The sequence below is a fragment of the Ovis aries genome, chromosome 24 (genome assembly GCF_016772045.2).
Source record: "Ovis aries strain OAR_USU_Benz2616 breed Rambouillet chromosome 24, ARS-UI_Ramb_v3.0, whole genome shotgun sequence".
Classification (NCBI taxonomy): domain Eukaryota; kingdom Metazoa; phylum Chordata; class Mammalia; order Artiodactyla; family Bovidae; genus Ovis; species Ovis aries.
Window position 1 is genome coordinate 13,443,062 of NC_056077.1, and position 26,246 is coordinate 13,469,307.

General features: G+C 46.4%; 1 protein-coding gene and 1 pseudogene across 1 annotated transcript in view; one reads left to right on the forward strand and one right to left on the reverse strand.

Annotated features, from left to right (window-relative positions):
• The window catches only part of MRTFB (myocardin related transcription factor B), a 296,817-nt gene that overhangs the window by 44,389 nt on the left and 226,182 nt on the right, over window positions 1-26,246 (forward strand). Inside the window, exon 3 of the mRNA XM_042240566.1 lies at window positions 25,481-25,558. The gene's annotated coding sequence lies outside the window, so the exon portion shown is untranslated. The remainder of the gene's footprint in view (window positions 1-25,480; window positions 25,559-26,246) is intronic.
• Window positions 23,776-25,106, reverse strand: LOC101111682 (splicing factor 3B subunit 4-like; annotated as a pseudogene).

Here is a 26,246-nt window from a genome sequence, read left to right on the forward strand (position 1 = left end):
GCCACCAGACCAACAGGGAAGTCCCTCAGGCACCTTATTTAAGGTCTCAGAATTAGTTTCCCTATTTGAGAGTAGGGACTGAGGCCCTCAACTCAGAGGTCTGTGTGAGCATTAAATTTTTGAAAAGAAACGTTACGGCATGCACAGCACTTGGCGCCATGCCCTGCACCTGGGGGCTCCCAGTTACTGACAGGGATGATGATTCTCCATCGTCCCCATGGCCTGCATGGTTTTGCACACACTCAGGGGCAGGGGATGACATTACAGAATTCGCAGGTGTTTGGAGCTGTAGGCGCCGCCTCCTCTTCCACCCCGGGGGCTGTCATGGGGAATCAAGGGCCAACCGTATCACGGGAGCAGAGGCCGCTGTCCCTGAAGGCTGTCCCCTGGGCAGCCTCCTCTGGGGACCACACAGAGAGTGGCTATCTGGGTTACCTGCAGCCTCACCCGCGTCACTCCCAGGAAACTGGGCCCCAGCGTTCTGGGCCAGATAACACCCTCAGTGTCCTCAGATGCCTGAGCCTGGGGAGGGGAGGGTGAGCAGGGGAAGCCCGCCTGTGATCAGCTCTCTGCAGGCACGGGGAGGAGGGAACTTGGAGTTCTGGAAGGCAGGTTTCTGCTGCCTTCACAGCCCCACTGACTTCACCCTAACCCCACTGCCTGGGTTTCCATGGGTTGTAGGAGACAGCAGGAGCCTCTGAAAGCGTCCAGTCTAGATCTCTTATTTTCTGATGAGGAAACTGAAGTCCACAAAGAGTTGGAAAGGTCCCTCCTGCCCAGACAGGAGCCAAATAGCTCCCAAAACCTGGTTTCCTAGCTCCCACTGGTGCTCTCCCCTTCTCCTCTCACCCGTTGCTACAGTCGATAAAACAGGGTGTGGTTCCCAATTCCACTGCTTGTTTCCTGGGAAGGGAAAGCTGCCGAGTATGTCACCCTCTGCCTTCATTTTATCGCGTGTGAAATGGGACCATAATATGAACCTCAGAGAACTGCTTCGAGAACGATATAAAACGCACTAGGTACTCAGCTGGAACCTGGCAGACAATGAAAGTGCGTGGGGGTTAAGCTGACCTCTGATGCTTCCTGTTTCGAGGCTCAATGTCAGACACTGTTTAGAGGCTCTGCGCGTATTAACTCACTCCATCCTCCCGACAGGCAGGCTCAGTGTCGCTCTGCAGAAGGGGAAATGAAATGGAGGCACCCACACATTAAGTAGCTCCCCTGCCACGGGGGTTAGAGCTGATTGTCTAAGGTTATGTCATGCTGGGCAGTGCACATCGGCTTCTCAGTAATGGTGAGGCTCTGAGGCTGGGAATCGTGAGGGAGGGACCAGGAACTGGATAGTTCTGACCACGAGACTCCCCTAGAGTGGTTCTCAACTGAGGACCTTGGATATGTGGGTGGGTGGGGGGGTCTGGCTGTCATGACGATAGAACCATGGCTGGCATGAAATGGAAGGGGCCCGGAGGGATGTGTCCCATAGGAAAGACACAAAGAATTGCCCTGCTCCAAATGCTAGTAGCCCCCAGTTGAGAAACCTGTACATTAAGAAACATCCAGGGGCCTTATGAGCCTGCAATCCCACTCTGGCCATGTACCCTGACAAGACTGTAATTCGAGAAAGATACATGCATATATTCATAGGAGCCCTATTTACATTAGCCAAGACATGGGAGCAACCTAAGTGTCCATCAAGAGATGAACGGATAAAGAGATGTGGTATGTATGTGAGTATGTGTGTGTATATACATATACACACATATGCGACCCCATAGACGGCAGCCCACCAGGCTCCCCCGTCCCTGGGATTCTCCAGGCAAGAACACTGAAGTGGGTTGCCATTTCCTTCTCCAATGCATGAAAGTGAAAGGTGAAAGTGAAGTCACTCAGTCGTGTCCAACTCTTAGCGACCCCATGGGCTGCAGCCCACCAGGCTCCTCCATCCATGGGATTTTCCAGGCAAGACTACTGGAGTGGGGTGCCATTGCCTTCTCCACAATGGAATACTACTCGGTCATAAAAAAGAATGAAATCATTCCACCTGCAACAACACGGATGGTCCTAGAGATGATCTTACTAAGTGAATAAGTTAGGCAAAGACAAATACCATATGATATCACTTATACGTGGGATCTAAAAGCTGTCACAAATGAACTTCCACAAAACAGAAACAGACTCACAGACAGAGGACAGATCTGTAGTTGCCAAGGGGAGTGATGATGGGCTGGAAGTTTGGGGTTAGCAGATGCAAACTATTATACATAGAAAGGATAAACAGCAGTGTCCTACTATAGGAGCAGAGGGAACTATACTCAACCATAAGGGAAAAGAATATGAAAAAGTGTGTATATACATATACGTACATATATATATATATAATTCTATGGACAGAGGAGCCTGGTGGGCTACAGTCCATGGGATCAAAAAGTCAGACATGACTGAGCGACTAACACTTCACTTTGGACGTATATGAATCACTCTGCTGTGTACCTGAGACGAAACACAACATTGTAAATCAACTATACTTCAATAAAATAAATTTAAAAAGAAACATCCAAGGAACAGGGGGCTGTCTTGTGAGGACAAGATGCAAAGACAAGCCTCTGATGAGGTGAAATGTTTGGGGCAGGGCATCAGGGTGCCTGCAGGACGGAGCGAGGCACTTGGGGTCCTGGGCCTCTCTTTGGGTCACCTAGGGAAAAAATTAAAGGGATAAAGGCCGGGGTTAGATAAGGTCAATGCTTCGCAATCTTTGGTACATGAAGCAACATTTATCATTTCAGTAATTACCTACCTTAATGTGCATTAGAAAAATAACTAGCACATCAGATCCACGATTAAATGAATATCACATTTAAGATGAGTGTAAAGGAAGTATTTAAATTTGTTTCTGAAGCAGGTAGAAATGTGCAGTAATGGGGCCAATGTTAGTGGGCTTGTCAGGGAAGTTATTGTTGGAGAATGACTGACAGTTAGAAAGCTCTGGACCGGGTGTCCCTGCAAGCCCTCATGTTCTTAAAATAGGCATCAAAAATCATGATGGAGGGACTTCCCTGGTGGTCCAGTGGCTAAGACTCTGAGCTCCCAGTGCAGGGGGCCCAGGTTTGATCCCTGGTCAGGGAGCTAGATCCCACATGCTACAACTAAGACCCAGAGCAGCCAAATAAATAAATAAAATTTAAAAAAAAAAATCATGATGGAGCACAAAGTGGTTAAAAAGGAAATCTGCAGGGACTCAGGAGACAGACAAAGGGATGAAGGGAAAGATGCCCCGTATTCCTCTTCCCTGGTGTGTGGCTCTTTGGGCACTAACAGCTGGCCCTGCACTTCCCCTCTTCTCACCAGGAACCACTAGAGCAGAGATGGTCCAGAACAGGGCCTTGCCATTCAGGCCTTATCTTAGTCGCTAAGTGCTACTGTGGCCCAGTACCACCAACCGTGACTTAAACAGCAGAAATGTGTTGTCTTACCTTCTGGAGGCTACAGGTCCAAGGTCAAGGTGTTGGTAGGGTTGGTTTTTTCCAAGGCTGGGAAGGAAACCTGTCCCAGGCCCTCTTCTGCTCTGGTAGCTGCAGGCGGCCTTTGCTTTACAGACGGTGCACTTCCTGTGTCCTCCTGTGTTCTTCCCTCTGTGTGTTTTGGTCTCTGTGTCTAAACCCCCCTTTTTACAAAGACACCAGTCTCAGGGAATTGGGGCCCACTGTCATCACGTCCCACTGCACCTTACCTGTCTTTGTTGCTGTTTAATCACTAAGTCTTATCTGACTCTTTCCGACCTCATGGACTGTAACCCGCCAGGCTTCTCTGTCCATGGGATTTCCTAAGCAAGATTACTGGAGTGCGTTGCTATTTCCTTCTCCAGGGGATCTTCCCAACCCAGGGATTGAACTTGGGTCTCCTGCATTGCTGGCAGACTCTTTACCATCTGAGCCACCGGGGAAGATCTGCAGACTACTCCCAGATAAGGTCATAGTCACAGGAACTGGGGATTAGGACCGCAGCCTCTTTCAGTTCAGTTCCGTCGCTCAGTCGTGTCCGACTCTTCATGACCCCATGAATTGCAGCAAGCCAGGCCTCCCTGTCCATCACCAACTCCCGGAATTCACTCAGACTCACATCCATCGAGTCAGTGATACCATCCAGCCCTCTCATCCTCTGTCGTCCCCTTCTCCTCCCGCCCCCAATCCCTCCCAGCATCAGAGTCTTTTCCAATGAGTCAACTCTTCACATGAGGTGGCCAAAGTACTGGAGTTTCAGCTTCAGCATTATTCCCTCCAAAGAAATCCCAGGGCTGATCTCCTTCAGAATGGACTGGTTGGATCTCCTTGCAGTCCAAGGGACTCTCAAGAGTCTTCTCCAACACCGCAGTTCAAAAGCATCAATTTTTCGGCGCTCAGCTTTCTTCACAGTCCAACTCTTGCATTCATACATGACCACTGGAAAAACCATGGCCTTTGGGGGGACACAATTCAACCCATAACCAGCATGTTTCAGTGAGTGGAAGGGAGGGAGGTGTCGGATCCCCAGAATGAATCTTCTGACCCCCAAATCTACTTTTATTCCAACTGATCTGCTCCACAGCATCCTTCCTGCCCTTCTTTCATGAAAATGTAGTTATTTGTTAAATAGGCAGTTTATATAGACTTAGTGCAAAATGAGGGTCTGCGTTTTGCCTTTTGATGGCTATGGAGCAACAGTAATGCTGTTATACCTTCTACCACATCTCCTAACATGCTTCGTTATTATTCTATTCTAGTATTCTCAGTCACTCAGTCGTGTCTGACTCTTTACAGCCCCATTGACTGTAACCCTCCAGGTTCCTCTGTCCATGGAATTATCCTGGCAAGAATACTGGAGCACGTTGCCATTTCCTCCTCCAGGGGATCTTCGCAACCCAGGGATCGAACCTGCATCTCTTGTGTCTCCTGCGTTGGCAGGTAGAGTCTTTACCGCTAGTGCCCCCTGGGAAGCCCCAATACACTTCAATCATGTTACTAATGTACATGTTACTTTCCTAAATGTGACTCCATGATGTAGGTACTATCCCAACCCACTTTCCTGATGAGGAAACTGAGGCTCTGTGGTGACCTCCCTGAGGCCACACACACGGAATCTTGACTCAGAGTCTGTGTTCTACTCACCATGTCGCTGTCCCCCAGGTAAGCACCTGGTTGGTAGACATGCCCAAAGGTATTTGATCAGCATCCACTCTTTTGCTCTTTATACTGCTATGAGTTTCTTCAGACATGTGTGATTTCTGCATGCAGGTGAATGTGTTTTTTAGATAAATGCCACAGAGAGGAATTTGTAGATCAGAGGGTTTATGCGTGTATTATTTTATTTTACCCTAATTCTTTGCCACTTCAAGTAGTGAACAGAGAAGCAAGCAGGCTATAAACCGACTTAGCCTTGGTCACCAACTCTTATTCGGTGTGATATAACAAATATGTATGGGACCACTCCTGGGGAGACAGAGAAAGGATGAGTCCTGAATGCTATCCTCACAGTCTAGCAGGGGACAGAGACCAATTCCTAGGTAACTGGTCCCTGGATTACCTGCATCTCATAGCCTGGGGTTTCACAGGCTGACTGTGTCAGAGTCTGGGCAGGGACAGAATCCCAGCTCCACTGAGCATGCTCCTGGTCCATCAGGAGTGGACAGAAGACAATGGCCATTCCTAGTATCCTGACACGCCGGGCCAGCCCCTGCCCCACCTCCAAACACTCTCTAGTGCTGAGTAGCAGCTGCCTCCTTTCTATTGCGCCTACTGAGTCCAGAGAAGTTAATGATTGCCTCAAGCTTAGGCTGCCAAATCATCTTTCTCTTTCTCTCTGTTACTTTATTCTGGAGATTCCAGAAATCTGGCTTTTTATGTGCAATGCCCTGACATTTTCATGCCAGCAACTAATTAAGATTAAAAACAAAAAGGCAACAAAAGCCCACTGCTGAGACCAAACAAAACCCATCTGCAGGCCAGGTGTGGCTGGTGGGCCACCGCTTTGCCCTGGAGTCAGGCAGGCATGGCTCTGTCCCTCAGGAGATGAGCGACCACGTCATCACTGGAAGCCTGGATGACCTTGTCTGCAGAAGGGCAGTGATGACCCCGCTTCCTGTGATTGAGTTTGAGTGATGGATGATTCGTGTAAATTACCTGACATGTTGCTGGCACTCAGGAGGTGGCAGACGACAGTTATTGTTATGGTAATGACATGAAATGAAAGTCAGGGGTGTGGTAGACAGAGATTTCAAGGGAAGCTGATTCCATGGTGAGCTTGTCAAGTTTTAGCTGTTGGGGAGACCCCAGATGGTGTTGTCCAAAGGTAATTGGAAATGTGTGTGCAGAGAGGAGATTTTTATATGGGGGAGGGTTGTCTTCTATTGACAGAGTTTCTCTTTCCATAGAGGTGAGACCTTTTTTTTATTACCTCTTAATATACTTTTCTGAATTCTGAAAGTTCATAGCCTTCTGGCCACCATCTTCATGTTGGATGCTCTAAAGCTTGTCATCATCACTTCCTGGAAAACAGTACAATTCTCCAACTGGCTGCTCTTCTGATGGGAGGTAAACCTGGAATGAGAAAGTCAAGCTAGAACTGGTTATTGGAAATTGCAGCCCAGGAGGCAGAGGTGATGGAGACTGCAGGCAGTGGGTTCATCACGAACATGGAGCTCAAATGATGCCAACAAGCATTTTCTGAGAATTCTCCCTTTTTGGAAGAACCCATGGACTCCAGTTAGGGGATACAGGCTCTCATTGCTGTTCTGCTTTGTATTCTGTCTGTGATGTTGGTCAAGTCACTTCCACTCTTTAGATCGAGGGTCATTATTTGTAAAGCAAATATGTTAGACTGTGTTTGAGTGTGCTAGGACTACCAAACAAGGCACCATCAATAGAAAGCTTAAACATAAAAAATTTTTTTAATCGTTTCAATTATTTATTTATTTTTGGCTATGCTTGGTCTTCACTGCTGCTCAAGCTTTCCTCTGGCTGTGGAGGGCTGGGGCTGTTGCTAGCTGTGAGTCGTGGGCTCCTCACTGTGGCAGCTTCTCTTGTAGTGGGGTACCGGTTCTAGGGCTCGTGCTCTTCAGTAGCTACAGCTCCTGGGTTCTAGAGCTCCAGCTCAATAGCTGTGCCCCAGCTTAGTTGCTCTGTGGCGTGTGGGATCCTCCCAGACTAGGGATCGAACCAGTGTCTCCTGCATTGGCAGATAGATTCTTTACCACTGAGCCACCAGAGAAGCCCCCAGAAATTTATTTTCTCACCACTCTGGAGTCTGGAAGTCCAAGATCAGGGTGCCATCATGGCCAGGTTCTGGTGAGAGTTCTCTCCTTGGCTTGCAGATGGCCGTCTTGTCCCTGTGCCTTCCCATGGTTGTCCCTCTCTGTGTGTCTGTGTCCTAACCTTTTTGTAAGGGCACCAGTCACACTGGATTAGAGCCCACCCTTAGAACCTCATTTTAACTCAGTCGCCTCTTTAAAGACACCATCTCCGCACATAGTACATGCTGAGATATGGGGGGGTTAGGATTTTAACATATAAATTTGGGTAGGGGGCCCAATTCAGCCCATCATCGACTAGATCAGTGTTTCCCAAAATATGAACTCCTGCTACTGGTTGAATTAGCTTTGTATCAAATGCAGAAATAAGCCTTAAAGAACAATCCATCATTCTGATTACTAAAGGAAGGAAGTATTTGGCTCAGTACCACTGTGCCTCTAATGCCTTTCTGACCCTTGCCAGAACAAACGGAAAGCAGGCCTCAGGCACCAAGCCACAGGCATGAGACCATATCCGTATTAGCTACCTGTCACTGTGCAACAAGCTACCCTCAAACTTAGTGGGTTAACACAACTCACATTTCTTATATTATAGTTTCTATAAGTCAAGGGAGAAGGCAATGGCACCCCACTCCAGTACTCTTGCCTGGAAAATCCCATGGATGGAGGAGCCTGGTAGGCTGCAGTCCATGGGGTCGCTAAGAGTTGGATACGACTGAGCGACTTCACTTTCACTTTTCACTTTCATGCATTGGAGAAGGAAATGGCAACCCACTCCAGTGTTCTTGCCTGGAGAATCCCAGGGACGGGGGAGGCTGGTGGGCTGCTGTCTACGGGGTCAAGCAGAGTCGGACATGACTGAAGTGACTTAGCATAGCATAGCATAGCATAAGTCAGGAGTTTAAGAAATAAGCTAGCTGAGAAGTTCAAGTTCAAGGTTTCTCATAAGTCATTACCTAAAGGCTTGACTGTCACTGGTGGATATACATCTTGAAGGTGAATCAACTTGGCACTGGCTATTGCAGGGAGCCCTCAGTTGCTTGTCATGTGGCTGCTTGAGCATCCTCACCACATGGCAGCTGGCTTCCTCCAGAATGAGCAATAGAGAAAACAAGAGAGCAAGGAGGAAGCCGCCATGTCTTTGGTGTCCTAGCCTCAGAAGTCATCCACTGTCATTTCCACAGTGTCCTGTTAGGAGACTGTGGGATGAACGGGGCACAAGCCTGCCCTATTTCTTGTGGGAAGGAACCACACAAGGGCATGAGTCCCAGCAGACAGGGATCATTGAGGGCTAGCTCGGAGACTGACACAGTCCTGGTTACCTTATCTTTATCTGTATACAGAGAAAATAGATATTGATGTTTTGTGCTCATTTAAATTATAAGTGATATGCTATTAATACGGAGGCTTCCCTGGTGGCTCAAATAGTGAACAGTCCACCTGTAATGCAGGCAACCCGAGTTTGATCCCTGGATCAGAAAGATCCCCTGGAGAAGAGAAGGGCAACCTTGGAGAATTCTTCCCTGGAGAATTCCATGGACAGAGGAGCCTGGCAAGCTATAGTCCATGAGGTCACACAGAATCAGACGTGACCAAGCAACTAACACACACATATTATTAACATATATAAATATATAATCTACTTATTTCCCAGTCGATAAGTTTTTGAGGTCAATCTGTATTGCCCTAAATAGATCTTGTTCATTCCCTTATATTTTCAGGTGTGTTTCCGTTTATCCATCCCCTATTAACAGCCATTTAGATTGCTTCCAATGTTTTGCTTTTATAACAATGGCTAAAACATCTTTATACATGTCTTAGGATAGATAGTGACAAGATAAATTGGTGAAGTGCAGAATATGTGTGTTTTATATTTGGCTAAATGTGGCCAATTGCCCTTTATAACAGTTAAACTGATTTTACTGACTGACACTCCCTCACAAAAGTATTTCCATTGCCTCACGATATTACTAACTCTTGATGTTGCCAGACATTTTCATTTTTTTTTTAAATTTGGGCTGCACTGAGTCTTTGTTGTGGCAAACAGGCTCTAGAACACATGAGCTCAGTGGGTTTAGTTACTCTGCAGCATGTGGGATCTTAGTTCCCCTGTTAGGGATCAAACTCATGTCCCCTGTATTGGAAGGCAGATTCTTAACCACTGGACCACTGGGGAAGTCCCCCAGACTTTGTAATTTAATTTTTGCCAATCTAATGGATAGAGAAATGGTATCTCAATGTTTTAATTGTGATAAGAAACACGTGAGTCTTCCTTGGTGACTCAGTGGTAAAGAATCTGCTTGCAATGCAGGAGACCCAGTTTCAATCCCTGGGTCAGGAAGATCCCCTGGAGAAGGAAATGGCAACCCACTCCAGTATTCTTGCCTGGAGAATCCCATGGACAGAGGAACCTGGCGGGCTATAGTCCAGGGGTCACAAAGAGTCAGACACGACTGAGTGAGTAACACACACACACACACACACACACACACACACACACAAGAAACACATAACATAAAATTCACCACCTTAATTATTTTGCACACAGTTTGGTCATATTAGTTCTGTTCACATAATTGTGCAACAGCTGTCTAGAACTTGAATTTCACCTTGCAAAACTGAAACTCTATACTCAGTTGGCCAATAGCTTCCTTTTCTCCCTCCTCCCAGCCCCTGGTACCTGGCATTCTACTCCGTTTTTTTTCAGTTTGGCTACTTTAGATAACTCATTTAGGTGGAAGCATACAGTATTTGTCTTTTCATAACTGGTTTATTTCCCTAGCAGAAGTCTTCAAGTTTCATCCATGTTGTAGCATATGACAGGTTTTCCTTATTTTTTGAGGCTGAATAAGATTCCATTGTGTGGATATACTAAGTTTTCTTTGTCCTTTCATCCATAGATGGATGTGTGGATTGCTTCCACCTATGGGCTATTGTGAATAATGCTGCTGTGAACATAGACATATACATATCTCTTATTTTAATTCTTTTGGATATATACCCAGAAGTGGGACTGCTGGATCTCACAATAATTTTATCTTTAATAGTAATATTTTGAGGAACGTCCATTCTGTTCTCTATGTTACATTCCCCTCAATAGCGCCCAAGTGTTCCAAATTCTCTACATCTTCATCAGTACATATTATTTTCTGTTTTTTTTTATAGTGACCATTTGACATTTTAATTTTATACCTTTCTGAGCTGAGAGAAGCTGGACATTTTACATAATCCCACTTGAGCAATGGAGAAAGTATAGTTCTGGGAGATTAAGTCACTTGCCCTAAAGCCCAGAGCTAGTCAGGAGTGAAGCTGAAACAGAGCCCAGTGTTGTGTGGTCCATAGCTCCATGTTCTTGTCTGTGACCTGCCTTTAAACCTGCAGTGCTTCTTTAAGAAAAGAAAGGAAGAGGGACGAGCAGCTCCTTGTTTCTGAATTCCTGCCTGTTCTGCCTCTGACAAGGGGGGAATCTACAGGGCAGTATTGTTCTTGGATCCCCAGGCCAAGTGGTATTACCTCCACCTAGGAGGAAGCGGTGTCTCAGCTAATACCCTGGACGGGAAATGTGTGCCCAGAAGATTAGCTCCATTGTGTGAGGCTGGCTGCTTTCCACCGACTTTGTTTATGGGACAGATTGTTTTTGTGAAGTTGTTTGCTCCGGTGAGTCTCCGGGCTCTTGAGGCCTCCTGGCCATGAAGAAGGTCAGATTTACGGGTAGCCCAGAGTGTGGCCAGGAAAAGCCCACAAAGGCACAGGTCCCCTGGGGACTTCTGGAGTCTGTCTGGGGCTCCCTCGAAAAGCAAAACTGTGGCTCCGTTTTATTTTATTTTACCTTCCTTTATTTTTTCTTTACCTTTTAATTTGTTTTAATTTAATTTTACTTTATTTTGTATGTGTGTGAGTGCGTGCTCAGTCGAGTCTGACTCTGCGACTCCATGGACTGTAGCCCACGAGGCTCCTGATCCACAGAATTGCCCAGGCAAGAATACTGGAGTGGGTTTCCATTTCCTGCTCCAGGGGATCTTCCAAACCCAGGGATCTAACCCAGGTATCTTGCATCTCCTGCAATGGCAGGCAGATTCTTTACCACTGTACCACCTAGGATGCCTTACTTTTATCTTACCTTACCTTATTTGTATTTTACTTTTATTTCATTTTATGTTACTTTATTTTAATTTACCTTACTTTATTTTTATTTTGTTTTTACTTTATTTTAAGAATTGGCTGTGTAACAGGGGGCTGGACTTCTCTTCCCTCTTGGCTCTCAGTGCTGATATTTCTGTGTCACTGTCTCTACCTTCCACATCAGCTCACCTCCACACACTTCCATATATTTGGGATTTTGAAGTTGTTTTCTCCCCTGAATTCTTTCTGCCAGAAGCATCACGTATCTAACAGCACACGCTCCCTTGCACTCATTTGTTCCAAATCAGTGAGCAGATGGCGGCTGTGGGGCACGTGGCTCACACTCCTCGTGGAGGCCGCCAGGCAGCTCTCCCGGGTGGTCTGGGAGGACGCCTGGTGTCTGGCCGGCACAGATGCCAATTGCTAACATGTGCTCCCTCTTCATTGTTCCATCTTCCATTCATTGTTCCATCTTCCTACCCACCCAGCCAGCCACCCACCCAGCCAGACTGCCCCGTCACTTTCTGTTCCCCAGACCTCAAGAATTTAGGCCAGGCACTCTGGCAGAGAACGGTGCAGAATGAGGAAGAGAGAGAAAGCTTCTTAGATCCTCTGAGGCTCCGCTTTCTTACCTGTCAAGGGCAAGAGAAGGCCACCCTGACTCTGGGGGTTGTTGCGAGTCAAGGACATTGGCTTCTAAAGCACGTTAGTGCTTTGTACTTGGAAAGCACTCATTAAGTGGTTCTTGTCATTTCCTGAGTACCCGACTGGGGCTAGACTCTAGGTTTTAAGGACACAGGGAGATGAAGAGAGACAGAACTTTGTCTCTAAGAATTCACCTTCAAGTGAGAGAACCACAGCTTAGTATAATAGTGCACTGATAGATAGGAGCACAGAGGAGGTGCCTAACAAGCTGCGGGTATCAGGGAGGTCTTCCTGGAGGAGGTAACATCTGAATTGAGCCCGAAAAGTGACTCCCTCTGCTGTTTAGGTGATCCTGCCAAAAGGATGCCGGAGCCTCATATGACATCAGTTGGTGGCAAAGTCCTTGGAAGGGCTTTCCTATCTGCTCCAGCAATGGCTGACCTCCTTTCTTTAAGCCCCCGCAGCTCTGTGCTGGAAAAAGAAACCTACACTTAACTGTTTCTTCTCTCCTATAATATGTTTTCAACGCATATGACTGTCTCTAAAGACATTATTTTTTTTTTGGCTGTACTGTTTCTTCATTATGGCGCGGGGGCTTCCTCTAGTTGTGGAGCATGGGCTCTAGAGTGCGCAGACTTCACTAGTTGCACCGCAGGGGCTTAGTTGCCCTGCAGCATGTGGGATCTTTGCTCCCCGACTAGGGATTGAACTGGGTTTTGAACTTGTGTCTCCTGCATTGGCAGGTCGATGCTTAAGCACTGGACCATCAGGGATATCCCTAAAGATAACATCTTAAAGGTTTCCATGACTCCCATCAGTTCAGTTCAGTCGCTCAGTTGTGTCCGACTCTTTGCGACCCCATAAACTGCAGCACACCAGGCCTCCCTGTCCATCACCAACTCCCAGAGTCCACCCAAACCCATGTCCATTGAGTCGGTGATGCCATCCAACCATCTCATCCTCTGTCGTCTTTCCCAGCATCAGGGTCTTTTCAAATGAGTCAGCTCTTTGCATCAGGTGGCCAAAGTATTGGAGTTTCAGCTTCAGCATCAGTCCTTGTAATGAACACCCAGGACTGATCTCTTTTAGGATGGACTGGTTGGATCTCCTTGCAGTCCAAGGGACTCTCAAGAGTCATCTCCAATACCACAGTTCAAAAGCATCAATTCTTCAGTGCTCAGCTTTCTTCACAGTCCAACTCTTGCATCCATACCTGACCACTGGAAAAACCATAGCCTTGATTAGACAGACCTTTGTTGACAAAGTAATGTCTCTGCTTTTGAATATGCTGTCTAGGTTGGTCATAACTTTCCTTCCAAGGAGTAAGCGTCTTTTAATTTCATGGTTGCAATCACCATCTGCAGTGATTTTGGAGCCCAGAAAAATAAAGTCTGACACTGTTTCCACTGTTTCCCCATCTATTTGCCATGAAGTGATGGGACAGGATGCCATGATCTTAGTTTTCTGAATGTTGAGCTTAAAGCCAACTTTTTCACTCTCCACTTTCACTTTCATCAAGAGGGTCTTTAGTTCTTCTTCACTTTCTGCCATAAGGGTAGTGTCATCTGCATATCTGAGGTTATTGATATTTTTCCCGGCAATCTTGATTCCAGCTTGTGCTTCCTCCAGCCCAGTGTCTCTCATGATGTACTCTGCATATAAGTTAAATAAGCAGGGTGACAATATACAGACTTGACGTACTCTTTTTCCTATTTGGAGCCAGTCTGTTGTTCCATGTCCAGTTCTAACCGTTACGTCTTGACCCCATACAGGTTTCTCAGGAGGCAGGTCAGGTGGTCTGGTATTCCCATAGTTTCCAGCAAAGACTTTCACTATTCATTCGCTTATTGTGTTAATCAATCTACTAATTCTCAATCCATACTGATTGGTGACACCAGCAGGAAGTCAGGTCCAAGTTCATTCAAATGGAGTCTGTCTGTTCCTTTCCTGTCACTGAGATGCCATCGAGGTCCCAGTGGCTCCAGGCACCCTTCATGGCAGCATCCGTGACAAGACAGCAGGGGGAAAGGCGGCTGAGTTTTGAGGGCCCATGCTTCGTGTGTGACCTTGATTATGCTCCTTCCTGGCTCTGACCCCCAATTTATGCTCATAGCCCTGGGAAGTAGCATCTTTTATTCCCATTTTGCTGGTCGCTGTCCCAGCAGGCCGGGATTGGGACGTTTGGCAGTCAGCTCAGTGCACTGAAGGTGCGTGTCCAGCCCTATCTTAGCCCTTTCTGGTGCTGAATTTCCATCTGGGGTCTGGCTGCCACCCCCGTGTGCCCCTGGTCTTCTCCGGTCACCTGTAACTCTCAGTCTTAGAGCCACTTCACCTCTCCCATGGCAACTCCTATTAATCTCACCCAAGAGAACTGGCAGCTATTTTCTGAATCCCACCACTGGACACATGGAACTTTCCAGATGCAAAATTCAAACCTTCCCTCTACCTAACCAATAGGGTGTACTGATTTTGTTTTAATGTCATCTCTTCTCAAAGTCATATGGGAAAGGTTGCTTCTTCTCTCTCTCATATGAGAAATGAAGCAAAGCTCTTCTGCTCAGGTCTTTTTTTGCACCCTATCTAACAATCCTCTCATATGGGTCCTGCTGAGATGGACATTCCAACACAGCTGATGGCTTCGGGCCTCTGTCCCTCTTCTACACTCTGCACTCCACTGGATTGGAAGAGGGTGACCCTTAGGAGTAGAGAGGCAAGTGGCTCAAGGAAGGAAGCCAGTTGACTAATAGGAGATGTAAGTCAGCAGATATTTGAAAATCTTACCTGTTACTCTGGGCTTCCCTTGTGGCTCAGCTGGTAAAGAATCTGCCTGCAATGCCGGAGACCTGGGTTTGATCCCTGGGTTGGGAAGATCCCCTGGAGAAGGGAAAGGCTACCTCCAGTATACTCCAATATTCTGGCCTGGATAATTCCATGGACTGTATAAGTCCATGCGGTCGCATAGAGTCAGACACGACTAAGCGACTTTAACCTGTTACTCTATCTACCACTGGTCTTGGGAGGGTTAAATGGGAGACGTATATACATGCTATCTGTACACATGGAAATAGATTTTAAAAGTACAGAGTGCATAGGTTCTAAAATCAAACTGACCAGGTTGACATCCTACCCCCATCAGCTGAAAACTGTATCAGTTCACTTCAGTTCAGTCGCTCAGTCGTGTCCGACTCTTCACGACCCCATGAATCGCAGCACACCAGGCCTCCCTGTCCATCACCAAATCCCGGAGTTCACTCAGACTCGCGTCCATCGAGTCAGTGATGCCATCCAGCCATCTCATCCTCAGTCGTCCCCTTCTCCTCCTGCCCCCAATCCCTCCCAGCATCAAAGTCTTTTTCAATGAGTCAACTCTTCACATGAGGTGGCCAAAGTACTGGAGTTTCAGCTTTAGCATCATTCTTTCCAAAGAAATCCCAGGGCTGATCTCCTTCAGAATGGACTGGTTGGATCTCCTTGCAGTCCAAGGGACTCTCAAGAGTCTTCTCCAACACCACAGTTCAAAAGCATCAATTCTTCGGTCCTCAGCCTTCTTCACAGTCCAACTATCACGTCCATACATGACTACTGGAAAAAGCATAGCCTTGACTAGACGGACCTAAGTCGGCAAAGTAATGTCTCTGCTTTTGAATATGCTATCTAGGTTGCTCATAACTTTTCTTCCAAGGAGTAAGCATCTTTTAATTTCATGGCTGCAATCACCATCTGCAGTGATTTTGGAGCCCAGAAAAATAAAGTCTGACACTGTTTCCACTGTTTCTCCATCTATTTCCCATGGAGTGATGGGACTGGATGCCATGATCTTCATTTTCTGAATGTTGAGCTTTAAGCCAACTTTTCCACTCTCCTCTTTCACTTTCATCAAGAGGCTTTTTAGTTCCTCTTCACTTTCTGCCATAAGGGTGGTGTCATCTGCATGGCTGAGGTTGTTGATATTTCTCCTGGCAATCTTGATTCCAGCTTGTGTTTCTTCCAGTCCAGCATTTCTCATGATGTACTCTGTGTAGAAGTTAAATAAGCAGGGTGACAATATACAGCCTTGACATACTCCTTTTCCTATTTTGAACCAGTCTGTTGTTCCATGTCCAGTTCTAACTGTTGCTTCCTGACCTGCATACAGATTTCTCAAGAGGCAGGTTAGGAGGTCTGGTATTCTCATCCCTTTCAGAATTTTCCACAGTTTATTGGGATCCACACAGTCAAAGGCTTTGGCATAGTCAATAAAGCAGAAATAGATGTTTTTCTGGAACTCTTTTGCGTTTTCCATGGTCCAGCGGATGTTGACAATTTGATCTCTAGTTCCTCTGCCTTTTCTAAAACCAGCTTGAACATCAGGAAGTTCACGGTTCACGTATTGCTGAAGCCTAGCTTGGAGAATTTTGAGCATTACTTTACTAGCGTGTGAGATGAGTGCAATTGTGCAGTAGTTTGAGCATTCTTTGGCATTGCCTTTCTTTGGGATTGGAATGAAACTGACCTTTTCCAGTCCTGTGGCCACTGCTGAGTTTTCCAAATTTGCTGGCATATTGAGTGCGCACTTTCACAGCATCATCTTTCAGGATTTGAAACAGCTCCACTGGAATTCCATCACCTCCACTAGCTTTGTTCATAGTGATGCTTTCTAAGGCCCACTTGACTTCACATTCCAAGATGTCTGTATAACCTTTGGCAAATCACTTAAACTCTCTGAACCTCAGTTTGCTCCACTGTATAAAAGGGATAATATTAACCCCTACCTCACTGACTTGTGATAAGTAAGTAAAAGAATGCCTCATATTCATTAGGATGTGTGTTTGGGTGCTAATAGCAAAAGTTGGGTGCCAATTTTATTTGAGGATATGTGCTCTTTGGCGTTACTCTGAATAAAAATGAGGGGTTTTTTAATTACTAGGGAAGAAGAACGTGGGTGTTCAGTAGGTTCAGTACCAAATGAGTTTTGCTGTGCTTAGTAAAGTGGTTTCAGCATAGTGCTTAGCACTGAAAAATGCTAGGTAGTGGTTATACTGGTTGTGCACTGCATTCAGGGGCCCTGAAATTTGGACTGGCCGCTACGTGGTTACAAGGCAATTGGGGAAGAAACAGTGTGGGGTCTTTTGGAATCACCCTGTTGTCGTCACTGCAGGCAAGGCAGGTCTCATTGTGTCCTTGCCAGATCCCTCACTGCAGGGCACAGAGTAGGTGCTTAAGAAGCATTTTGTTGCTCGAGTGAATAAATGAATGAACCCCTTTGGTTATGTTGAATCTCTGTGCACAGAACCTCCAGCTGACCTCCGAGTGGCTTTGGTTGAGCACTGGTGGCAAAGCCCAGCACTGTTCTTCCCACGGTGTACAGCAGCAAACTCTCATCTTAGATTTCATTTCCAGCATTTCCTGGCCTGAACTTTGGAATACGCCAGGCTTTATGCACTCGACCGTTTTGTGTGCCAATGTCTCTCTCCCTCACCACCCCCTGAAGGTGCTAATCCAGTTGCTCACAGTAAATGGTGTGCATTTCTTCCAACCGCCCCGGTCATGTTTCTTAATCAATAACCTGACTTGTCAGCACCAACTAAACACAGCTTTCATTTGAAGAGGAGGAAGCCAAAGGACAGTGCTGCAAAAGCATATCGAGAAGGAATCCTTTCTTCTGTACATTAATTAGTTCATTAAGTCAACAAATAATTGGAATCCTTTGAGTGATGATTACGTGCCAGGCCCTGCTCTGAACATTATACACGTTCAGACCCAGTTAATCCTTATAGTCTTTCAAGGTATTATGACTGTCCCTATTTTATATGTGGAGGAACAACTAGCTTAATAGTTTTTAAAATATATCATAAGTCAGGCACTGTGCCTAGGGGCTGAAGATGTAGTAGTGAATAGGAAGAGACATGAACTTCTGTCTCATGGTACTTAGAGTCTAGGGGGAAAATGTGAACAAAAAGAAAACAGCAAAGTCTACACAATCGTTTCAGACAATTGTTCCAGCTAGGATGCTGTTGACTGCAAGTACCAGATAACCCAATGGGTTCCCTGGTGGTTCAGACAGTAAAGAATCTGCCTGCAGTGTGGGAGATCAGGTTCTATCCCTGGATCAGGACTATCCCCTAGAGAAGGGAGTGTGTTACCCACTCCAGCATTCTTGCCTGGAGAATTCCATGGACAGAGGAGCCTGGTGGGCTACAGTCCATGGAGTCACAAAGAGTTGTACACGACTGAGTGGCTAACACTTGCACCAGATAACCCAATACAGTGGTGTAAACCCTAGGGATTTATTTTTCTCCCTGGAAAAGATAGTAAGAGATTGTTGGTACTGGTTATTTGGCTCGAGAATTCAATATTTGCCTGGTCTTTCCCTCGTGGTCACAGAATGGCTGAACAGCTCCAGTCATCACCCCCGTGATTCAGCAGGAAGATGGGAGAGGGGCAGTGCCTGCATCTCTCGTTGCCCAGATCTGGGTGAGATGGCCAGCTCCACCTGGATGGTCACTAAGGAGAAGGATGCTGCCAGTGCAAGTCAGGTCAGCCAGCGAACCATGTATGACACAGGACGTGCTACAAAGGAAATCAAACAGGACAGTGAGGGGGGAGCGCCTGGTTGGGGCAAGGGACATATGAGCAGAAAGCTGATGACTACAGGCCAACACAGCAAAGATCTGAGGACAGAGCAAAGCAAAGAGTCTTATTTGGAAATGAGCATGGTGCAATCCTGGGAGAGAGAAAAGTCTGGAGAGGCTGGAGCAGGAGAGTCCTGGGAAGCAATGCAAATGAAGGGCGAATAGGAAGCCAGGAGTTAGATCACACAGAGTCTCTTGGGTGCTTTAAGGAGTTTGGATCTTACTCTATATGTGATGGGAAGTTACTGGAACCTTTTAATCAGGGGGCTGAAATGATCTGATTGTCTTGAAAAGGATTACTGGGGCAGAAGAACTGCTGTGAGAGTCATGAGGCCTCAGGAGACTTAATTCTAGTGATGGTATAGTTTTTCCCAGCTCCCTCTTCTTGGGTTTACTTTTTCTGCCTCTTGGACCTCTTCTGCCCACTTCTGACTTCACAGCAGCTGCTGGAGAGCTGGACTGTGTCATCTCTGTGCCCCCAGCACCTAGGTCAAGGCCAGCACTTGGTAAACATCATCTGAGCTGATGGGATAGAAGCAAGCACTGTACCCCAGGGTTCCCAAACTTCTGCCTATCACACTCTGCTCTTGTGATCTGGGCTGGAAGAGTGGCTCTTCACTGGTGAGTTTGCCTTCCAGCGGGCCTTTGGCAATGTCTGGAGGTATGTGTGGTTGTCATAGCCAGAGGGAGGGTGGGATTTGTTTCTGGCAGCCAGTGGGTAGAGACCAGGGGTGCTGCTCACCATTCCACAATATAGAGTTTTCCAGCCCGAAATGCCAACAGTGCTGAGGTTGAGGAAGCCCAGACTTGATCTACGTACCTCTTCTATTATTTCTTTAATCTTTCCTTTTACATTAGTTCACTTTAATTTAAAAAAAAAATTTAGAGAAACCACGTATTACTATACAAGTAAGAAACCAGTGTCACTCGCTGTAAATAGAAGATAGCCGGAAAGAAAAATACTCAGAAAACAAATACTGATTACATCGTAGTTGGACATTGTTGCTAGTCAAGGCTCTGTGTTTTCTCTTTTGTTGAAACAGGAGTTTGGGGAATTCCCTGTCGGTCTAGTGGTTAGGACTCCGCGCTTCACTGCAGGGTATGTGGGTTAGATCCTTGGTTGGGAAACTAAGGTCCCACACACAGAGATGTAATAAAAAATAAGTAGCGGCAGAGTTTGGTCAAAGTCATGAAAGATTAAGGAACTGTTTCAGATTAAATGGGAATTAAGAGAAATAACAGATAAAGGTGTGTAATTCTGGAATGGATCCAGGACCTGAAAATAAAAAATTGTAGAAATAACTTTACTAGGACAATTCACTGACTTTGACTATGGACTATATTTTAGATACTCGCTAGGTAAGGGAATGTTCTTATTCTTAGGAGATATACAAAATATTTATGAATAAAAGATCACACACACACACACACACAGAAGGCCACAACATGGGCAGTTTATTCTCAAATGGTTCTTTAAAAGGTGTGTGTATGTGCACGTTTGTGTATATACACATACCTCTGGGCTCCCCTGGTGGCTCAGATGGTAAAGAATCTGCCCGCCATGCAGGAGATCCAGGTTCAATCCCTGGGTCAGGAAGTTCCCCTGGAGAGGGGAATGGCTACCCACTCCAGTATACTTGCCTGGAGAATTCCATGGACAGAAGAGCCTGGTGGGCCATGGTCCACGGGGTCACAAAGAGTTGGACACGACTGAGCAACTAACACACACATACACAGAGAGAGAAAGCATAAATGACACAAATGTAAATGGTTGATAAATGTAGGTGAAGAGTCTAAGAGAGTCTGTTTTACTGTTCTTGTAACTGTGCTATAGGTTTGCATTTTTGCAAAATAAAAACTAAAAGCGGGGACTTCTCTGATGGTCCAGTGGCTAAGACTCTACATTCCCAATGCAGGGGACCTGGGTTCACTCCCTAATCAGGAGCTAGATCCCACATGCCCCGACTAAGAGTGTGCATGCCACAAGCAACTGAAGATCCCACATGCCACAACTAAGACCTGGCACAGCCAAATAAATAAATATTTTCTTAAAACTTAAAAGCAAGGAGACAAAAGAAGCATCTCTCCTGGATGTACCTCCAACATCACAATGTTCTTGAATTTTTTAAAACCTCTAAAGGGCTTCAGGGTTAATTTCTGATAAGTTGGACACTTCCTATTTCACTTCCAAAAATAGGTAACAAAGATTAAGATGTCAACCAAACGGGAAATTGACCCTTTCCCTGCCATCATATTTATGTTGATAAGATAGCCAAATTAACTCAAGAATGGTGCTAGGATAAGGGTGGTGTTCTAATGTTGTGACATCACGTTTCTGGAGAAGTTAGTTGTGTAGAGCTTTGAGAGTGTGTTCTCAGTCAGTGTGCCTGATGAGGCTGTGATGTTCTGGTTGCCTGTTGATTGATTAGTAAAGGAAAAAATGTTCTTTGCAAAAATATTAGTAGGTGTTGCCCAGGTGTTAAAGGACTGCCAGCTAGAGACTTCTTCAGCAGAAGGACTAACAGTGGAGTGCTTTCCTCCCTCAGTAATTCCAGGGTTTCCAGGCCTGGGTGAACCACCCAGAGGCCTCTGGAGGCTCTTTGGTGCCATGAAAGTTATAGCAGTGAGACTTGGTTTTCTCAGCTGCAAAATGGAAATAACATACGACAAGCCAGGTGCCGATTTGGAGGTAGGTAGTCGGCAATGGCACCCCACTCCAGTACTCTTGACTGGAAAATCCTATGGACGGAGGAGCCTGGCGGGCTGCAGTCCATGGGGTCGCTAAGAGTCGGACACGACTGAGCGACTTCACTTTCACTTTTCATTTTCATGCATTGGAGAAGGAAATGGCAACTCACTCCAGTGTTCTTGCCTGGAGAATCCCAGGGACGGGGGAGCCTGGTGGGCTGCCATCTGTGGGGTCGCACAGAGTTGGACACAACTGAAGTGACTTAGCAGCAGCAGCAGCAGCAGCCCTGCTGTCTGAAGTCTCTAGACAGTACTGACCTGACTTGCCACCCCAATCCCATTCCAAATCCCAGAGCAATTCCAGTGTCCTCGCAAAGATGTCATCAGATTCTCGGGGCCTGACATTGTCACCTGGGCCTCAACTGCTTCCTGTCACAGCAGACTTTCCGTTGTCCCTCTGGGTCTTGTGGAAAATCCTCTGTCTTCACTCTGCAGGCATTCAGCCACTTGCTGTCATTTCCAGCATTCACGTATACACACAGGCACACACAAACACAAACCGAGGCACATAAACACGCCTAAGCACAGTTATAGAGATACACATAGACTCAGATAGTAACATTCACAGACACACAGAGATACACAGAGCATTCACAGACACACACACGCACATAGATTCATCTAGACACACAAACGGTTACACACACGATGGACACACAGATCCAGACACAGATCTGAATGTATGGTAGACTTTACAAGGGTCTTGGGATCTGGAAGCAGTTTTCAATACAAACAACTGATAAATGTGTATCTGGTGTCTTCCATCCAAATCCCCTGAACATCCTTCTTTTCCTCTTTTTCCTCCCATCCCACCCCCAATATTCTTTTTTTTTTTTTTTCCCCCGGCTATGCTGTGTGGCATGTGGGATCTTAGTTCCCTGACCAGGGATATAACCCATGCCCCCTGCATTGGAAGCTCGAATCTTAACCACTAGACCAACAGGGAAGTCCCTGCACTATTTTTTTTTTTTTCCTTAAAAGAACAGGTTCTTCTAAGCTTCCTAATCTCAAGCTCTGCTCTGGATGTTGCTGCACGTGTCTCTTCTCTCACAGACATGCTCTGCTAAGGAACAGACCTTCCAATCTGGCCTCTTCCGCTCAGATCAGATTTTGTGAAGGAAAAGAGCAAGCAGAGAGATTGACTTCACCAATGATGTGAATTATGCCCCATGCCCTCACACAATCTTACTATACTGTCTTCGTCTGTTCTGGCTACTATAACAAAAATGCCATAAACTGGGAGGCTCCCAAACATTTACTGCTCACAGTTCAGAAGTCTGGAAGTCCAAGATCAAGGTGCTGGCTGATTCAGTGAATGGTGACAGCCCACTTCCAGATTCACAGACACTGACTTCTCACCGTGCCCTCACATGGTGAAAGGGGTGGGGGAGCATACCAGGGTCTCTGTTATCAGGGCACTCATCTCCATGGGGGCTCCACCCTCATGACCTAATCACCTCCCAAAGGCCCACTCCCTAACAGCATCCCATGGAGGGTTGTGTTTCAATGTAGGAATTTGGGAAGCGGAGGAGACATGCGCAGCACATGATTATACTCTGTTGTTACATTTGGGGGGGGGGGGGTTTGGCCTGGTGGTAGAGGTGCTGATGGTTTTATTCACCACCATTGAGTAGGGGTGTTGGGAGGACCAATGTGAAATGCAGCGGTAGATGCTGTGACGGAGGATGCCATGGATTTAGGGTCCTCTTCGAAATCAACTTAGGATTCTCTTCCAAGTCCTGGTGGTCGGTGTGCCATCTCCTCAAACACCCAAGCTCTCTGCCGGCTCAGGGTTTTGTACATGGTGTCCCCTCTGCTTGGGGTTCTTCTCCATTTTTAGCGTGTTTACCTCCTTCTCATCCTTTGTAATTAGTAAATATTTGGAGGGAAATACTTTGAGACCATCCTGTTTCTCCTCACACTTTTGCCTGGTTAAATTTTAGTATCCACCTGTAGACTTTACCTGAGGCAATTATTACTGTGGTTTTTTTTTTTTTTTTTTGCAGGTTGCTTTTCCTTTATTTAGTTTTGATCACAGAGACTATCCCAATTTTGCATAAAATCCTCTTGATACTGATACAGTATTATGGCATAAAAGATTCAAAGTGCCACTAGACCTAAGGACCAATTCTTTCAACCATGAACCATGGTGCTGGGTAATGTTTGAATGGGAACATTTGATATGGATGGTCAGATGAAATTTTTTTTTTTTTTTTTTTTTAACAAGGAGTTTAGTTTAATTTTCTCTGGGTATTTGCAAAACACTTAGGGCAAACATAGGGGGAAAAAAATCTCCTGTGAAAAAAATTACACTTACAAAAGAAAGGCCTGAGAGGGATTAGTGCCTTAGCCCCTCGAAGCTGGAGCCACTCTGGTTGATCCAAGGAAGTGAACAGATATTGGGAGGCTACAACAGGAGGAAAGACAATGAGAAATCACTGAGGGAGAGGGCCTCGAAGTGGGCCTCAAGGGGGAACTGGAAGCTGGGGAGTGGGTCTGGGTGGAGGGAGGGGTCCCCGCTGGCAGCTGTAGGGTGGAGGTTGTGGAGGACCAATGTATCCATCAGTGGAGGAGGTCCACCCATACCATCCAGAGGCGTAGGAACTGAGTGACTCATGGGAGAACCAAGCCAGGCCCTCGGGGGGTGCGGGGGGCATGCCCACTGGGCCAGGTCCAGGATGAGGCATTCCAGGTGGTGGTCAGGTGGTGGCTGCCCCCCAGAGCCAGGGGGCCCAGCGTGGGGGTGCCCTAAGCCATGAGGGCCATGGTGGGCCAGCTCCCTCTAAGCCATCTCTGGATGGGGCATCCCACCCGGTAGGAATGGGTGAGGATGTGAGTGTCTGTGTCCGGGATGTCCAGCTCCTGGGGTTCCCGCTGACTGGGGGCCATGTCCTCCAGCCCCAGAAGGCATAGGTGGTGGTGGCATGGCTGGGGGTATATCAGGTGGAAGGGCTCCAGGAGGCAGTACTCGGAAGGAGCCAGGAGGCAGCATGCCTGATGGAGGAAACCGAGACCCCAGTGACGATACCACAGGATTGGGAGCAGACAGAGGAGGGGTTGCATCTGCAAACAGCTGACAAGGGTGGTCAGCCTGGGAGAGTGGGTTCTGTGCTGCCAGAAATTGTTCAGTGCCTGAACCCTGACACTCGCCCTTGGAGTCCTTCTTGAATGCACAGGACACAATGATTCGGTGGTTACAGAGGTATGGCCTATTCATGGCCTTAATCGCTGCATCCAAAGCATCAAATGAGACAGAATTAATAAAGGCATAACCTTTGGAGTTGCCTGTGTCAGGGTCCTGCATAATCTTGGGGGTTTGTAAGATGACCCCAAAGGCGCTAAATGTATCATAAAGCAACTTACCAATCTTTGGGTCCAGGTTCCCAATGAAAATGTTGGCTCCCACATCCAGATTTTTGTTGTGAGCTGATGCCTTGTTCACCCCTGTTGGCTTCCCGTAGAGTTTGATCATGTTCATGATCTTAATGGCAGAGTCAGCATTTTTCTCACTCAAGAATTCCACAAAGCTGTAGCCTTGGCGCTGACCGGTGACACTATCCCTTTCGCATATTTGTGTTCACTACTGGCCCTGCCTGGAGAAATAGTTCCCACAGCAGTGGTTCGCTAACCTTCTCATTGAGGCCCCCCACGTACACAGTGGCATCCTGGTTCCACTCAGAGATCGGCCCGACCTCCATGCCAAAAGCGCTCCCATCATCTCCAGGCAGTGATCCCACCCCCTGACTATTACTGTGGTATTCTAGTGGTGGTCTTTCATCTCCCTCATCCCTTCTACATTTATTAATTATTATTCTTCTTTAAGGTAAGACTCCCTTCCTTTCACCAGTATGGACTCATGGGTATTTATTTTATTCTGTGGCTTATAATCCAATACTATCATTATTTTGTTGCTCTGATCATTCCAGCTTTGACCACTGAGAGCTATTTCAAGCTGGCTCCTATATCCTTAATAAGCCCCCAACCTTTTTTTCTTTTTTTTTTTTTTTTTGAGAAATTCTCTATTTTCTGGCAGTACGTGGTGTTCCAGGCTGATCTTGTATTTTCCTTGCTCCAGCTTTGGAATCAACTACTTCTCCAAGGAGCCCTGATTCCTTTCATTGAAGAATGGTGTTTAGAAACCAAGATCTGGGTGGTAAGTGTGCTCATTGCTACTGGGGATTCTTTGCTTCTAGGTCTTTTCAGTGTTCAGAGTTTGGAGATATATTATGTATACTAATCCACGCACACACACTTCTGTATTTATATTTGTATCTATTTTTTAAACTTTAGTTCATACTGATACTACTGATTTCAGTTCATCACCATAGGGTCCTTCATGTCTCCCTCCTTATTTGTAACTTTCCTGAGTTGTAACTTCATTTGTTTTTTTTTAATCGAAGGGCTTGATAATTGTGAAAAATGTTCCCTTCTCATCCCTGTGCTCTTCTTTTCTCCCCTGGAAATGACTGATGTGAGAATACAATACTGAATGCTAGATGTTGCCATCAGAAGCTAGACCAAGAGAGCCCAGTAGAATTCATGGTCCTTTTTAATGCAAAAAGCACTAATTAAACACTTTATCAGCAGTGGGGTGCAGGAGGGTCAGCCAAAGCTCTGGAATGTGACCTCATTGTTCCAGTGAAATGAGTCAGATGGGAATGCAAATTTTATTCAAGCAGCTGTATATCAACTTGGTTCTGGGGAGAGAGAAAAAAAAAGTTTGTCTATTTTTTTTCCCTTTCTGGAGAAAACACTTACCACGTGGTCCTCCTACCCTGACCACTGTCCTTGCTCCTGGAAACCCTTTGCCTCTTGCGGGCAGCCCTCTTACCTCCTCACTG